The sequence below is a fragment of the Aethalodelphis obliquidens genome, unplaced genomic scaffold, assembly GCF_003676395.1.
Source record: "Aethalodelphis obliquidens isolate GAN/ISIS:26980383/991018 unplaced genomic scaffold, ASM367639v1 scaffold13, whole genome shotgun sequence".
Classification (NCBI taxonomy): domain Eukaryota; kingdom Metazoa; phylum Chordata; class Mammalia; order Artiodactyla; family Delphinidae; genus Aethalodelphis; species Aethalodelphis obliquidens.
The window spans coordinates 19,604,593-19,622,936 of NW_020837957.1; the positions used below are offsets into that span (position 1 = coordinate 19,604,593).

The 18,344-nt window shown below is 34.5% G+C and overlaps 1 non-coding gene across 1 annotated transcript; it reads right to left on the bottom strand.

Moving 5' to 3' along the window:
* Positions 1–17,969: 17,969 nt before the first annotated feature.
* On the bottom strand, positions 17,970–18,103 carry LOC113624643 (U4 spliceosomal RNA). Its single transcript, XR_003434429.1, has one exon. It is a non-coding gene; the product is annotated as a U4 spliceosomal RNA (small nuclear RNA).
* Between the last annotated feature and the right edge of the window lie 241 nt (positions 18,104–18,344).

The window sequence follows — 18,344 nt, forward strand, 5'->3', positions numbered from 1 at the left end:
CAATATATCCATGTTTGCCAGTACAACAAAAAAATATAAAGTACATAATGTTGACTTCAAGAAAATGTAATAGCTTAAAGTGCCTTCTGAATCACCAAATATTAAATTTTGTGCAGTATAATTTTATCGTTCAATGTATGTTATTGCAGTCTAATTACATAAAAGTACGAAAGCCACAAATATTATGGATATGGAAAAAGATACATTCCAGTTCCTGGAACAATCTTAATTTTTGTGTGTGTGTGTGTGTGTGATACGCGGGCCTCTCACTGTTGTGGCCTCTCCCGTTGCGGAGCACAGGCTCCAGACGCGCAGGTTCAGCTGGCTGGCCATGGCTCATGGGCCCAGCCGCTCCGCGGCATGTGGGATCTTCCTGGACCGGGGCACGAACCTGTGTCCCCTGCATCGGCAGGCGGACTCTCAACCACTGTGCCACAGGGCTTTCAGAATGCCAGATTAAAGTTTTCAAATTAGAATTTAAAAACCTTCTTCCAACCTGAGAAAATTAATTTTATGAGCAACTTAAGCATAATATACTCTAAAAAGACACCTGCTTTCTCGTGGTAAATATATGACTTTAGGATAATTTAAAGAGCCTTTGAAAAGTTAAAAAAAATCAGCAAAATCTACTAATAGAAATAGACAAAATGCTCAGGGGATTCAAAGTAGGTTAAGATAGAAAAATGTAAATGCTATTTGAAAGGGATCTGGCACTAAATTTAAGATTTTAGCATTTGACACTGATAAACCTTGCTGTAGTGTTCCTAAATCTGATGAGAACACCTGTTAGTGATGCCCAAATGCTTAAATTAAAATGTAGCTTTGATATTTCAGTTATTAGATTAAAATCAGAAACCTTTAAACACACAGTAATTTATGTAGGATTCTTTTTGTGGGGGACTTTTAAAGCATAGATTGACTCAGTTTGATTCTGGAAAGTTTCTAAATTGAAGACAAAGTGAATGTGCTTTGGTAATATGATGCAATTTTACTCCATATCAAATGCAGAAGTCAAAAAAGTAGAGTATGATATCATGCTGTTAAGACATAATGAGAAGATTTTAAAATTCTCTTAAATAAACTCTTAAATGGAAATATTCATAGAGGATAAAAATATTCAGGTGGTATGCTTTGACCTTTAGAGTCACATAAGAAAGATGAGTCCAATTCATTATTCATCTAGGTATTGCCTATTATAAAATAATAGAGGCTTCAAGCGCTTTATATATAACCATTAGAAAGATCTGTGCATAATCCAACCTCCATAATGTAATTGAGGACTGCAAAAAATACCTAAAATTTGAGAAACTCAGATAATATGCAACACCACTATAAAGCAATTTTTAATTAACTTAGAAAATAAAATTATTATAAGAATGTTTTTGTAACTTAGGAGATAACAGATAGGAAAACTCTCTTTCTCCAAATCTGGCTTCAGTACTCTTCAGAATGTTGGATATGGCTATAAATAACTTCCTTGAATTACTTTAAAGTTTTTCAAAAAATTGGCTTATATTAAAGCACGTTAAACCTGTATAAGTAAATAATTTTAAAAGATCTCCAGGGCTTCCCTGGTGGTGCAGTGGTTGAGAGTCCGCCTGCCGATGCAGGGGACATGGGTTCGTGCCCCAGTCTGGGAAAATCCCAGATGCCGCGGAGCAGCTAGGCCCGTGAGCCAGGGCCGCTGAGCCTGTGCTCCGCAATGGGAGAGGCCACAGCAGTGAGAAGCCCGCGTACCGCAAAAAAAAAAAAAAAAAAAAAAAAAAAGATCTCCAAACCTAAGTCTTGGAAAATTTTATCAAAATTAACCTTCTATTTGTAATTCCTTCTGAGATATCTACATGAAAAATTTACTAGAGAGCAGGAAAAAAAAAAAAAAAAAAAGCTAAGCTCCTTCTAAGTCAAAAGGTTTTATTTGCAATTTGAGCTTTCAAAAATTGATAAAGCAGAACACATTTATTTTACAGAAATTTAAGCTTCAAATGTATGTGTTTTCCTACTATGATATATGTGTTGGACAGGACATAACATTGATAAGTGATTTAGCAGGCTTGCTTAAATAGACATTGAAAATAACTAGACCAAGAGAGAGAAGTGAGCTGAGTTCTCAGAATGAATATTTTGGAGTGAATTATAAAACAGATTTCTGATGATAATGTATATAAATTAAAAATAGGTCAGCAAAGAATGAGTAAAAATAGCCAATTTTCAAATACTTTTCACAGCTTTCTAAGCCTGACTTATTTCTTTGGCTAAAAGGAAGAAACACTTGTATTGGAAAGACTTCAGAACAGCAAATTGCTTTAGCAATTTGCTTTGCTTTAGCAAATTGCTAAAGCTTGCTAAAGCCACTTAAAGTGGCTTTCTTGTGACTCTGGTATGTTCCACACTGCACTAAGTTTCTGAGCATAATATTTCCACACTTCTCTGCAAGACTCTACTTAATTTTGAAGAATTTATTTTTCTAGTAGATGTATTATTCTACATTTTATGAGAAGTTTAAATAAATAGTGTATGAATGTTATATATGCTCCCTGGAATACTATGCAACAATGAAGATTTGCACTTTAACATAAATGAGTCTCAAAAAGAGCCAGCAAAGCCTTTGATTGGCCAGTAATGTCTCCATGAGATATTTCAAGTCCATCATGGTTCTGAATTTCACAAAGGTCTTCTTTGGAGCTTGAAAGCCAGTTTTGCAGATGTCATCTAATGAAGAGAGGAGAGTTTGAAAGTCAAATGAAATTTTAGGACCCCCAGGATATCAGTCAGGTCAGTGTTATTATAAAGTGCCATGGATAGACAGATAAAAGATAATTAACCTAGAGTAAGAATACATTGGGGGAAGTTTGAGGGACTGTGTCATCTGTTTTGGAGTGAATTCTACACAGAGTTCTTATGATAATGTATGTAGATTAAAATTAGATCAGGAAAGCATGAGTAAAAATAGTCAATTTCCAAATATTTTTCACAGACCTTCTTAGTTTATATTTAAGCATATATTCTGCTGCATTGATTTTGTAAACATAGAATTATTCTCTTTATCTCTATAAAGGGATGGAAAAGGACACAAATTTGCTTGGCAATTGCCCAGTTTCATAGAGGTGGTGCAGACTTTCAGAAATATTTTCATGTTAGTTAAATTGATCCAGGTTAATTTGGAAAAAACTATAAAGCATATACAAATTACAAATCATCAAACATATAGTGTGAAGATTTGCATAGTTATAAGAACCCAAAAGATTCAAGCTCCATTTCCTAAGAGTAAAACTCTGATAGCCATGAGTTGCAGTTGTGGTTTAGATGTACTCAGAAAAGTTAACTACATAAAAAATGTCAGCTTCTTATTCAGCATATTAGCTCCCTGGGTGTCTTCAAGAAATATCTGCTCTTTTCTTTCAAAATTTACACTTCCTTTAGCTATGCTACAATATTACACTATGGAAGAGAGAGCTGGCTTCCATTCTGCCTTATGCATCATCACCCGAACTGTCAGTAAAGTGCTAATTACAGAAACTTTATTACTTGAGGTGATATTGAACCAGAGAGAACACAGCTTGACTTTTCATATTCCAAACTTTGCAATGTGAGCAATTAGGAAAAAAAAAAAAAACTTTCCTTTTTGTTTCAATTTGTAAGCTAAGCAAAATTGAAATGGATGTCACTGACAGTAAAACAGAACCTTAAAATGTCCTTCTTCTAAGTGACTTTATAACTTGGTATAAAAATATCCCATTAACCCCTTCTAATCAAAATGAATATTTTGTACCTTAACAGCACTTGCAATTTTACAACATAACTGGATATCTTTAATTGGAGAAAAAGAGAACTGTATTTTTTTTGTGATTCTGTCATTCAAGTATTTTTTACAGAGGAAGTATTCTTCAAAGATGAGCTTTATATATACTTTTAAATTTTATATAATATATTTCCTATGGGATCTAAAATATTTAAAGCACTTTTTAAACATTATTTCAGAAAATGGGTTTGGAGGTAGCACAGGAATTTCATCTTGAAATACAAAAATAGATGAAGATAGTTTAATGGAAAATTTATTGGAATAGATGCATGGAGAATAGGTTGGGACCATTCCCAGGGTGAATGGTGGAAGGGGTGATTAGAAAAACCAGCAAATATAATTCCATGCAAAGTCCTTGGGGAGATTTAGTGTTCATTAAAACATATGAGAGGGGCATCTAAATCAGACTTAAGGATCTAAAGAAGTGGAAACAAACCTGTGCTAAGATTTTAAGGAGGAGAACTAATTAGGGACATGGAATTCGAAAGGACAGAGTAGAGGAAAAATAAAAGGATAAAGGAAATATTCTCGTTTTAGGAAACAACTATACATGGTATGACCTTAAAAATATTTTTTAAAAAATCACAGCAATTTAGAGAGACTGGAAATTCAATAGGTCTCAAGCCTGGAAATTAAGTAGGTTGTGTGGATTAGAAGGACACTAGCTTATGAAGTAAACTCTTCAAAATCTTGAGAGGGCTGACAAACCATGCTGAAGAATTTCAAATTTATCGAAGGACAGTGGGAAGTCATTAGGATTTTGCATAAGAATTTAACATGATCAGATTTGTAGTTTCGAAAGGTCAATCTTACTTCAGTCTGGAGAATTGCCTGGAGAGAGACAAGACTGAAAATAGGGAAACCAGTCAGAAAGCTGTTGCAGCAATCTGCATAGGTTATGATGTAGGGCTCAGCTAGGGTAATAATAGCAGGAAGGTAAAGATGGATTTGAAAGATATGTAGGAGATAAAATCAACTGGGTAAATGATTAGCTGTGTGAAATGAGGGAGAGGGAACATTCAGGAATGTCCCATAGGTTTCAGGACAACAGAATGAATGGTAATGCCATTTACTGGAACATAGGAAGAAGAGTGAATTTTCTTCAGCTGTGAACCTGTTGAGTTAACATGAAATATAAGTAATTAATGAAGGTAGAAATAGTGGACCATGGAATACAAGTCAGGTGGGAAGGAAGTGAAAACAGGAAAATAGTGATAGGTGGGAAGAAAGGATAGGGGTCAATATCTGAAAATCGTAGTAATTTACATGGACAAGCATGGGGAGAGAACTGCAAGAGATCTAGATGGGTAGGAGGTTGTGCTCGGAGAGTGAGATATCTAAATTTATGAATTCAGAAGTGGACAATCCTCAGGATAAGTGCTTGGGTGACTGTGGGCCAAAGTGGAGTTGAGGTGGGAGTCACTGGAAAAGAGGAACTAGCAGCTCTACTCAGTGTTATGATTCCATTATCCCAGTGCACATGCTGATGTTTCAATTGGGACTCAGATGCTATTAATATCCATATTAATATCCATATCCTAATGTTTGTGCCCATACACACAGGGGGATCATATATAAAAGTCATTGGATAATGATTTTGCTGCAGCGAATCATGAAGAGAATTGTATATTTACTGAAAAAATGGATGACAGCCATTCTACAATAAATTAGCAGTGAGAGTTAAGGTTGAAACCAGAGATATGAACTTAATTTATAATTAATTTAATTAACATATTCCCCCCACAACTGGGTTGAATTCAATTTAATAAATGTTAGTGCAAAAATGCTAGCATTGATAAAATTAAAATGTGTACTTACACAAACATTTGAAAAGCCAAGGGAAAATACTGATCATTGAGGACTAAAAGTTCAGGAAGCCTTACAGAAGAGATAAAATTTTACCTAAACTTTAGAAGATGCGCTAAAACTTAAACCAGAGAACATATATTATTTAACAATTGAACATTTAATAGGCTTGGGTTCAAAGTCTAAGCTGTAAGCCCTTGATCAAATTCATTAGTCTTTCAAAATGTAAGTGTTCTCAACTGTAATGTATGAATGAATAGTAATATTACTGTTTACAAAAAGTAACTAATTTTAAAGCTTTTTCTCTGTAATTGATGGAACTTAAATACTAAAAATATTAATCTTCAAAAGGACAAATATTATAGAATATGGAAGAATACTGAAAGGGATTTCTATCTTTATAAATAGAACATACATTTTCTTGTAAAATTTTTTTTAACATCTTTATTGGAGAATAATTGCTTTACAACGGTGTGCTAGCTTCTGCTCTATAACAAAGTGAATCAGCCATACATATACATACATCTGTATATCTCTTCCCTCGTGCGTCTCCCTCCCACCCTCCCTATCCCACCCCTCTAGGTGGACACAAAGCACCGAGCTGATCTATCCGTGCTATGCAGCTGCTTCCCACTAGCTATCTAGTTTATGTTTGGTAGTGTATATATGTCCATGCCACTCCCTCACTTCATCCCAGTTTACCCGTCCCCCTCCCCATGCCCTCAAGTCCATCCTCTATGTCTGCATCTTTATTCCTGTGCTGCCCCTAGGTTCTTCAGAAGTAGTTTTTTTGTTTGTTTTTTTTTTTAGATTCCATATATATGTGTTAGCATATGGTATTTGTTTTTCTCTTTCTGACTTACTTCACTCTGTATGTCAGTCTCTAGGTCCATTCACCTCACTACAAATAACTCAATTTCATTTCTTTTCATGGCTGAGTAATATTCCACTGTATATATGTGCCACATCTTCTTTATCTATTCATCTGTTGATGGACACTTAGATTACTTCCATGTCCTGGCTATTGTAAATAGAGCTGTCATGAACATTGTGGTACATGAATCTTTTTCAATTATGGTTTTCTCAGGGTATATGTCCAGTAGTGGGATTGCTGTGTTGTATGGTAGTTCTTTTAGTTTTTTGAGGAACCTCCATACTGTTCTCCATAGTGGCTATATCAATTTACATTCCCACCAACAGTGCAAGAGGGTTCCCTCTTCTCCACACCCTCTCCAGCGTTTATTGTTTGTAGATTTTTTGATGATGGCCATTCTGACTGGTGTGAGGTGATACGTCATTGTAGCTTTGACTTGCATTTCTCAAATGATTAGTGATGTTGAGCAAACTTTCATGTGCTTGTTGTCAATCTGTATATCTTCTTTGAAGAAATGTCTATTTAGGTCTTCTGCCCATTTTTGGATTGGCTTGTTTGGTTTTTTTTGATATTGAGCTGCATGAGCTGCTTGTATATTTTGGAGATTAATCCTTTGTCCATTTATTCGTTGGGAAATATTTTCTCCCAAGAGTTGTCTTTTCATCTTGTTTATAGTTTCCTTTCCTGTGCAAAAGCTTTTAAGTTTCATTATGTCCCACTTGTTTATTTTTCTTTTTATTTCCATTACTTTAGGAGGTGGGTCAAAAAAGATCTTGCTGTGATTTATGTCAAATAGTGTTCCTCCTATGTTTGCCTCTAAGAGTTTTATAGTGTCCGGTCTTACATTTAGGTCTTTAATACATTTTGAGTTTATTTTTGTGTACGGTTTTAGGGGGTGTTCTAATTTCAATCTTTTGCATGTAGCTGTCCAGTTTTCCCAGCACCACATATTGAAGAGACTGTATTTTCTCCATTGTATATCCTTGCCTCCTTTGTCAAAGATTAGTTAACCATAGGTGCATGGGTTTATCTCTGGGCTTTCTGTCTTGTTCCATTGACCTGTATTTCTGTTTTTCTGCAGTACCATATTGTCCTGATTACTGTAGCTTTATAGTATAATCTGAAGTCAGGGAGTTTGATCCCTCCAGATACGATTTTTTCCTTCAAGATTGCTTTGGCTATTTGGGGTTTTTTTGTGTCTCCTTACAAATTTTAAGATTTTTTTTTGTTCTAGTTCTGTAAAAAATGCCATTGGTAATTCGATAGGGATTACATTGGATCTGTAGATTGCTTTTGGTAGTATAGTCATTCTCGCAATGTTGATTCTTCCAATCCAAGGACATGGTATATCTCTCCATCTGTGTGTATCATCTTTAGTTTCTTTCATCAGTTTCTTATAATTTTCTGCATACAGGTCTTTTGTCTCCTTAGGTAGGTTCATTCCTAGGTATTTTATTCTTTTTGTTGCAATGGTAAATGGGAGTGTTTCCTTAATTTCTCTTTCAGATATTTCATCATTAGTGTATAAGAATGAAAGAGATTTCCGTGCATTAATTTTGTATCTTGCTACTTTACCAAATTCATTGATTAGCTTTAGTAGTTCTCTGGTAGCATCTTTAGGATTCTCTATGTATAGTATCATGTCATATGCAAATAGTGACAGTTTTACTTCTTTTCAGATTTAGATTCCTTTTATTTCTGTTTCTTCTCTGATTACTGTGGCTAAAACTTCCAAAACTATGTTGAATAAAGGTGGTGAGAGTGGGCAACCTTGTCTTGTTCCTGATCTTATTGGAAACGGTTTCAGTTTATCACCATTGAGAATGATGATGGCTGTGAGTTTGTGATAATTATGGCCTTTATTATGTTGAGGTAAGTTCCCTCTATGCCTATTTTCTAGAGGTTTTTTTTCATATGTGGGTGCTGAATATTTTCAAAAGCTTTTTCTGCATCTATTGAGATGATCATATGGTTTTTCTCCTTCAATTTGTTGATATGGTTTATCACATTGATTGACTTGTGTATATTGAAGAATCCTTGCATTCCTGGGATAAACCCCACTTGATCATGGAATATGATCCTTTTAATGTGCTGTTGGATTCTGTTTACTAGTATTTTGTTCAGGATTTTTACATCTATGTTCATCAGTGATATTGGCTAGTAGTTTTTGTGTGGCATTTTTTTCTGGTTTTGGTATCAGGGTGATGCTGGCCTCATAGAATGAGTTTGGGAGTGTTCCTTTCTCTGCTATATTTTGGAAGAGTTTGAGAAGGATAGGCATTAGCTCTTCTCTAAATGTTTGATAGAATTCACCTCTGAAGCCATCTGGTCCTGGGCTACTGTTTGTTGGAATATTTTTAATCACAGGTACAATTTCAGAGCTTGTGATTGGTCTGTTTATATTTTCTATTTCTTCCTGGTTCTGTCTCAGAAAGTTGTGCTTTTCTAAGAATTTACCCATTTCTTGCAGGTTGTACTTTTTTTTTTTTTTTTGCGGTATGCGGGCCTCTCACTGTTGTGGCCTCTCTCGTTGCAGAGCACAGGCTCCAGACGCGCAGGCTCAGCAGCCATGGCTCACGGGCCCAGTTGCTCCTTGGTATGTGGGATCTTCCTGGACTGGGACACAAACCCGTGTCCCCTGCATCGGCAGGCGGACTCTCAACCACTGCTCCACCAGGGAAGCCCCCAGGTTGTACATTTTATTAGCATATACTTGCTTGTAGTAATCTCTCATGATCCTTTGTATTTCTGCAGTGTCATTTGTTACTTCTCCTTTTTCATTTCTAATTCTATTGATTTGAGTCTGCTCCCTTTATTTCTTGATGAGTCTGGCTAATGGTTTATCAATTTTGCTTATCTTCTCAAAGAACCATCTTTTAGTTTTGTTGATCTTTGCTATCAGTTCCTTCATTGCTTTTTCATTTATTTCTGATCTGATGTTTATGATTTCTTTCCTTCTGCTAACTTTGGGGGGTTTTGTTCTTCTTTCTGTAATTGCTTTAGGTGTAAGTTTAGTTTGTTTATTTGAGATGTTTCTTGTTTCTTGAGGCAGGATTGTATTGCTATAAAGTTCCCTCTTTGTACTGCTTTTGCTGCACCCCATACGTTTTGGGTCATTGTGTTTTCATTGTCATTTGTTTCTAGGTATTTTTTGATTTCCTCTTTGATTTCTTCAGTGATCTCTTGGTTATTTAGTAGAGTATTGTTTAGCCTCCATGTGTTTGTATTTTTTACAGATATTTTCCTGTAATTGATATCTAGCCTCATAGCGTTGTGGTCAGAAAGGATACTTGATAAAATTTCAATTTTCTTAAATTTACCACGGCTTGATTTGTGACCCAAGATATGATCTATCCTGGAGAATGTTACATGAGCACTTGAGAAGAAAGTGTAATCTGCTGTTTTGGATGGAATATCCTATAAATATCAATTAAGTCCATCTTGTTTAATATATCATTTAAAGCTTGTGCTTCCTTATTTGTTTTCATTTTGGATGATCTGTCCATTGGTGAAAGTAGGGTGTTAAAGTCCCCTAATATGATTGTGTTACTTTCGATTTCCCCTTTTATGGCTGTTAGCATTTGCCTTATGTATTGAGGTGCTCCTACAATGGGTGCGTATATATTTATAATTATTATATCTTCTTGGATTGATCCCTTGATCATTATGTACTGTCCTTTCTTGTTTTTTGTAACATTCTTTATTTTAAGGTCCATTTTATCTGATATGAGTATTGTTATCCTGGCTTTCTTTTCATTTCCATTTGCATGGAATATCTTTTTCCATCCCCTCACTTTCAGTCTGTATGTTTTCCTAGGTCTGAAGTGGGTCTCTTGTAGACAGCATATATTTGGGTCTTGTTTTTGTATCCATTCAGCCCATCTGTGTCTTTTGGTTGGGGCATTTAATCCATTTACATTCAAGGTTATTATTGATATGTATGTTCCTATTACCATTTTTTTAAATTGTCTTGTTATTGTAGGTTTCTTTCTTTTTTCTGTTTACTGCCTAGAGATGTTTCTTTAGCATTTGTTGTAGTGGTGGTTTGCTGGTGTTGAATTCTCTTAGCTTTTGCTTGTCTGTAAAGGTTTTAATGTCTCCATCAAATCTGAATGAGATTCTTGCTGGGTGGAGTAATCTTGGTTGTGTTTTTTTCCCTTTCATCACTTTAAATATGTCCTGCCAGTCCCTTCTGGCTTGTAGATTTTCTGCTGAAAGATCAGCTTTTAACCTTATGGGGATTCCTTTGTATGTTAATTGTTGCTTTTCCTTTGCTGCTTTTAATATTTTTTCTTTGTAATTAATTTTTGATAGTTTGATTAATATGTGTCTTGGCATGTTTCTCCTTGGATTTATCCTCTATGGGACTCTGCTTCCTGGACTTGATTGCGTCTTTCCTTACCCATATTAGGGAAGTTTTCAACTATAATCTCTTCAAATATTTTTTTAGCCCCGTCTCTTTTCTCTTCTTCTTCTGGGACCCCTATAATTCAAATGTTGGCACATTTAATGTTGTCCCAGAGGTCTCTGAGATTGTCCTCAATTCTTTTCATTCTTTTTTCTTTATTCTGCTCTGCAGTTGTTATTTCTACTATTTTATCTTCCACGTCACTTATCCGTTCCTCTGCCTCATTTATTATGCTATTGATTTCTTCTAGAGAATTTTTAATTTTATTTATTTTGTTGTTCATCATTTTTTGTTTGCTCTTTACTTCTTCAAGATCCTTGTTAAATGTTTCTTGTATTTTCTCCATTATATTTTCAAGATTTTGGATCATCTTTACTATCATGACTCTGAATTGTTTTTCAGGTAGACTGCCTATTTCCTCTTCATTTGTTTGGTCTGGTGGGTTTTACTTTTGTCCTTAATCTGCTGTGTATTTCTCTGTCTTCTCATTTTACTTAACTTACTGTGTTTGGGGTGTCCGTTTTGCAGGCTGCAGGTTTGTAGTTCCTGTTGTTTTTGGTGTCTGCTCTGAGTGGGTAATGTTGGTTCAGTGGATTGTGTAGGCTTCCTGGTAGAGGGGATTAATGCCTGTGTTCTGGTGGATGAGGCTGGATCTTGTCTCTCTGGTGGGAAGGACAATGTCTGGTGGTGTGCTTTGGGGTGTCTGCAAACTTATTATGATTTTAGGTAGTCTCACTGTTAATTGGTTGGTTTGTATACCTGTCTTGCTAGTTGTTTGGCATATGGTGTCAAGCACTGTAGCTTGCTGGTTGTTAGGTGGAGCTGGGTCTTAGCATTGAAATGGAGATCTTTGGGAGAGCTTTAGTCGTTTGATATTACGTGGGCCCAGGAAGTCTCTGGTGTTCCAATGTCCTGACCTTGGCTCTCCCACCTCAGAGGCTCAGGTCTGACACCGGCCAGAGCACTAAAACCCTGTCAGCTACACGGCTGAAGCAGAGCACTACTTGAATGAGCACGGGAAGGAACGTCTCATGTACCAAGTCCTGACCTTTGTCAGGGCCTTCACAGCTGGGCCTCTGTAAAATAAATTTTTAAACAATAAAAATAATTATTGTATCCCAACTATTGGGCAAATAATGTCATCAGAATATACTAAATGACAAATTGATGTTACTATTGTTGACCAATTATTCCATTGCTCAGTACACAGAGAATTGTGCTTTCCTGCCTCCTTGAAGTTAGGTATGGCCATGTGATTAGTACTGGCAAATAAAATGTGAATGGAATTCTTTCTTAAAATAAAGCATTTAATTAATTGTGCTCAATTCTCCAATCTTCTTCTTCTGCCATAGCAAATCTCTAAGACTGTTGTTGAGATGGAATAATCAAATAACTTTAAAACATTAACTAATCTGGTTATTTGAGCCAAAGACCTCTGACCCAACTGCATTAAACATGAACAAGAACCAAGATTTGGGAGTTATTTGTTGATGCAACATAATTTAAACTATATCAACTGATATAGGCTATAACGTTGTGTGTCATAGATGGGATAACAGTCTATTAAAAGAGAAGTTAATCTTTTATCTAGGGCTGAACAGACATGATAAATCAAGAATAAAATAGTAAAGTTGAGATATATAATAAATGATGCCATAATTTTATCCTTCTAATGAAAATAAAGTCAATAGTATTCTTGAGAATACACATATTAAATAATTTATCACCTTAAAAAATTATTTTCTAAGCTTTTAAAAACCTTCCAGGTTTCATGTTCCCTTCCCTCTAGGAGTTTACAGTCTAAGACCTAAAATATAGCACAGACATAAGCATAAAGCAAATAAATTCTGTTAAATATATCAATATCCTATGTATGGTGAAAGGCATGATAAAAGGCACAACTAGTAGTGAAAGCCACATGATTATATAGACCTAAATGCTCTATAAATAAGAGAGTAAAAGGTATTTTTGGAGAAAGAAGATATGGATATTTGAAAAAAATAAGAGTATAGGGCTGGGACACTAAGAAGTTAGTAGCAGAAATATATTGAACTTTGAAATGATATGTACTTTTTTATTTAAGTAAAGATGTGAACTATTTATTGTAGCAGAAGAAATGACAACAGACACTGTATGAGTGTACTTTCTGTAGCAATAAGTGGTTAATTGTACAATATAGATCTCTTACTTAAATTAATTTATATTTCACTATGAATTTCAGTATTACATTAATGACAATTGTAATGAACTAATTAAATATGAAAGTCAATATTAATTTATTATCAGAACACTCTTAGTGAATTACAGACAGGTGAGGCTAAATGGTATAATATTATTTATTTGATTATTTCATAATCTATGTGCAGATTATAAAGGAGTTTCTGATTGCTTAAATTCTTATTTCAGTTATAATTACCTGATACTGAAGTATACTATACTAAAGTAGCTTTTCATTGGAAAATTATAGCATCACCTTTTATGACTATCTTTACTGCCTCTTTTCATGCAGAGCATTTATATGTAAAGTCTTTTTTCAGTATTGAGGTCAATTGGTGTATAATATTATGTTTAAAAAAACATAGTTTCTAACTGTTATTTTCAAAAAAGAGCATCGCAAAACTAGTTCTCTTAAGAAGGAATGTTTTATTAATGAAGTATTTCAAATAAATATATATATATATATTCAGTGAAAGGAAGTGAGTTTTTCTTACTTAGAAAAATTTAACATAAAAATATAAATTATTGAATGAGAGCAGGTTATATGTTTATGAATGTAGAAATAGATCTTGCCATATTAAGTTTTGCTAATAATCAGAAGTTCACATATTGTTACATATTTTAAAACACAGTTAATATCTTCCTCACACTGGGAAAATATTTCTACATTTTATATTGGGAGAGGTGTTCAATTTATTTGCATGAAAAATAGTGTAAAAGGCATACCTGTTTATTGCTAATTTTACCTACATTAAATAATTTTATTTTTCTGTGCTATAATCAGCCATATTTTTAAAAAAATAACAAAAACCTTATTCCTGGCTACCTCTATTACTTATATTCCATTCTTAGAAAGAAATTACTGGACAACATTTTTAGAATGATGACTTATTTTTACACATATATTATGCAAGGTGAAGAAGAGAACTTTCCCAGGAATAAACTATCCTCCCCAAAGCAAGTGAAGATTTCCTCCAATTTTGTTCCTTGTAGTTGAGCATTATTAGAAAATCCTCACAGATCTCACAACTGGTTCACGTTTCTATTAAGAGACTACAGATATGGTATTAAGTTTGGACTTAGAGAGCTGTAAGAAAAATTCTAACCATGTCTCCATACATTAAAAACACCAACAGGGCTCCCCTGGTGGCGCAGTGGTTGAGAGTCCGCCTGCTGATGCAGGGGACACGGGTTCGTGCCCCAGTCCGGGAAGATCCCACATGCCGTGGAGCGGCTGGGCCCGTGAGCCATGGCCGCTGAGCCTGCATGTCCGGAGCCTGTGCTCTGCAACGGGAGAGGCCACAACAGGGAGAGGCCCGCATACCGCAAAAAAAAAAAAAAAAAAAAAGCACCAACAAACATCATTTTATTTTAGGCCCTTTATTATAAAACAAATAGAAGAGAATTATTTAAACTGTGCAAGATTTTAATGTACAATTTTTCTAAAATAACTATGTTATTTCTAGGGTCCATGAATTTGTACTTGTTTCTATTCTGGAAGATTATTTTTATTTCTCACCTTGAGGATCCATGTTCTGAGCAAATTCTCCCCATTTGTAAACTTAAGTGCAAATCATCATCTCCTCTGGCCTGGACTATTGCAATATCACCTCAGAGGTTTCTCTGCTTCTGTTCTTGCTCTTTTGCCATATTTTTCCACACAGTAACAAGAGGGATCTTTTAATGACATCACCCAACTGTTTAACTTCCCTCCTCTCCAGAACTTCTCCTAACACTTTGAATGAAAAATCCACAGTCTTTATTTTACTAGTACTCAGCATATTATAATCTGGCTCTTCCCTATCCCTCCAAATTCACCTTCTTGCTATTCCTCAAAGCTGGGAAATTCCAGGTCTCTTTTTGTAGTAATCTCTCACTAGAACTAGACAAGCCTTAATCAAATCATTTAAGTTTCTGCTCAATGTCATCTCCTCTGAGAGGTCTTGCTTGTGATTCTGCCTAAAATAGTAGAAAACCTCATCACTGTCTATTCCTTTAGCCTGCTTTATTTTCTTCATAGCACTTACTACTTATTGAAATTCTATATTTTGTTTAGTTTTGTTTTTCACTTTTTATGGTCTATCTCCTGGACTGAAATATATGCTCAGAGTGTAATGACTTTATTAATCTATCTGCTGCTATCCCCAGTGTGTAAAAGAACATGTGGCACATATGTTCTCAGTTTATAGTCCCTGAATGAAAAAAAGAAATGAGAATCTCTAATTCCATGAAACCTTTTCTAACAAACTCCCACCCTCAACATACATCAGTTAAACAGAGGTAATGATTCCTCTCTTTATCCCAACTTGGCATAAAAGTTAACTTTTATTGAATAGTCACTGTGTGCCAGGCAGTATCTAAGACTTTTACCTACATTGTTTTATATAAACTCACAACTACTCTGTTGCAGTAACTTCTTATTCTTCTTCTTTTCCTCCTCCTCCTCCTCTTCTTCTTCTTCCTAGCCCATTGTCACACAACAAGCAAGTGGCAGAGTCAGGAATCAATCCTAGGTAGTCTGGCTCCAGAACTGGACTTTAAAACCATCACGTTACACTACCTCTTTTTAGGGAAATCATCGCAGTATTTTGCAATGGTTTGTTTGCAGATTAATATCACTATACTGTGAGCTCTCCTGGGGAAGAGGCATGATTATTTCAACACAACACAAGCACAATGGTAGTAACTGAGAGAATGAATGAAGAATTATCTATACTTACACAGCAACCAATGAGCCCATACAATCTAAAGTCAAAACAAATGCATTTTTGTCAGACTGTCAGTGAGACCAATGAGGAACCTATAGTTTACCTGAAGAACAGATAAATTTACTATCATGAAAGTGTTCAGAACAGATATTAATCATGCATCCCTTCAATCTATAAATGTTTATAAACAGCCACATGGGCAGAAGAATTCCAAGAATATTCTTTGAAATTCAGACATAAAACATTACTAAGAACACTTGGAGAAGCCAGATAAATCCTCATTTCATCCTGGTGATTTTCCTCTTTTCCTTCTTTTTTTTTTTGGTAATTCTTTGTGGAGATATAGATGGAATATAACTTGATTTTACTAATGAACTCCAGACTTATGTTATAAATTTCCTTTCAACACTTGGACCTCTCTGACCCTAACATTATGCAGTGAAGTTAGAAGCACCAAACACTTTGAATACAGGAAAATGTGAAAATGTGAACCGGCAAAAATCTGCTCTATGTGTCTGAACAACTAAAGGGAAAACATGTCTACTGTTTTTCCCAAGACTCTTTGTATGTGTCAGAGATGCATCTCAGATCAGCTATGATACAGAGTATTATTGGATGAACTAGCCTAGCTAAGGAAAGGCAAGATGAAGTGCAGCCTCACTGTCTAGTCTGGGGCATATGAACCAGGTACTCAAATGCTATCAGTATTCTTACAGAGTTTTATGTGTTTATTCTTAGTATATGTCATTTATGTCCACTAACGAGGGAGGAGAATAATTGTGTTAAACACCTGAAAAATTAAATCCAAAAATTCCCTTCATAATAGTGGCTCTGTTCACAATTCAAAAGCAGTCAATTAATTTTATCAGTCAAGTGGGAGAGAATTTTTTTTTTAAAAGCATACTTTAGGTAAAATTTTTATTAATCAATTTTGGTTTAAATGATGTTACAATGAGATCATCTTTGGTATTTGAAATTCTTTAATTAATTTAGGAAGTTTACTATAATGCCTCAACCAGAAATATGTATTGAGTACAGTATATATACAGTAGTGAACAGTATATATACAGTATATATTTTTAGATATAAAGCAATACTAAGAAAAGTTTGAACAAGAGAAGTATATTCCTTCTCCAGGAGAATACATTTCAAAATATCTGTAGTAAAGAACCAGATTTTTGGTTGTTTCCCTTTCTCCCCAGTACCTCAGGTACCAATATTTTTGTTAAAAATAATGAAATAACTACAAAAATAAAATGAAAAGGCAAAGACATACAAAATGCAAACCCAAATTATTTATTTTTAGATTTAATGAACATAAAGCTGCATTTCAATAAATATAACCACAAGAAATATTACATAGAAAAATAACTATAAAATTTCTGTAAATTGTTTACTTAAAATGTCTATATGGGTGATTAATATAGACAAGAACTATTTTATTCATAATTTTTTCTTCAATTGTAACTAAGCAAAAAGTTATGTGTAAAAAACTCTTATCTCAAATATAGTTTTTGCACATTTTTAACCATCACCATGCAAATCAATATTTAAATTTTTTGATGTAATAAATGAACTTGCTTCTTACTTCCTTATTTATCTAATGTAAACTGCATGAATACATTTCTAAATTTTAGTCAACATTTTTGTTCTTATTTCATCACACACCATAACAAATAGTTAAAATGTAGTATGAGAATATAACTTCTCTACAAATTCTTACTGCTGTGGCCTCCCCAACTCCCTTCTTTGGCCCCTCAGTTCTGCAAGCCCTTAAATCTGGGTTCTCTCTCTGGCATTGCAGGCTAGACATGCTTCTAGTAGTTAGTTCCTGTAAGTGTACAGGTCACCTTGTTTGTTATCCTCGTCATATGGCTTTCATTTCTTCACTGTTTTCCAATGTCTGGAATGTTGTTTCATATTTCCTCCTCTTTCCTTTGTTGTTGAAGAAGAGCGTAGATTTGGTCTTGCTATACCACCTTGGCTGAAAATGAAAAGTACTACACCACGCATGTTTTGTTGTTTCAGATATTTATTGTTAGTTGCTTCAAAATATTTTCTGTTTTTATTTCCTATTTGTACCTTGAATTATTTAGAAATGTATTATTTCATATCAGGCAGTTGGGTTTTTCTGATTCTATTTTCATTATTGATTTCTAGATTAATTCCACTCTCATCAAAAAACATAACTGGATAATTTCAAGTTTTTGGATTATGTTGAGGCTTTCAATTAGCAATAATTGTGCGTCGGATAAGCCTCATTGTCTACGATACTGCCACTGCACAAAGCTATGTTGAGGCTTTCTTTTCAGCCTAGTATATGGGTAAATTTTATACATGTGTACTTAAAAATATATATTCTGTTGTTCTCAGTGAAATGTTCTCTAAATATCAATTAGATTGTGTTTAAAAATATAATTGTTTATATCTTCTAATTTTTTGTATGCACATTTCTTCTGTCAGTTATAGAAGGAAGTGTGTTAAATGATTGTGGATTTCCTCTTTTCTCCTTTTTGTTCTGTAATATGAATT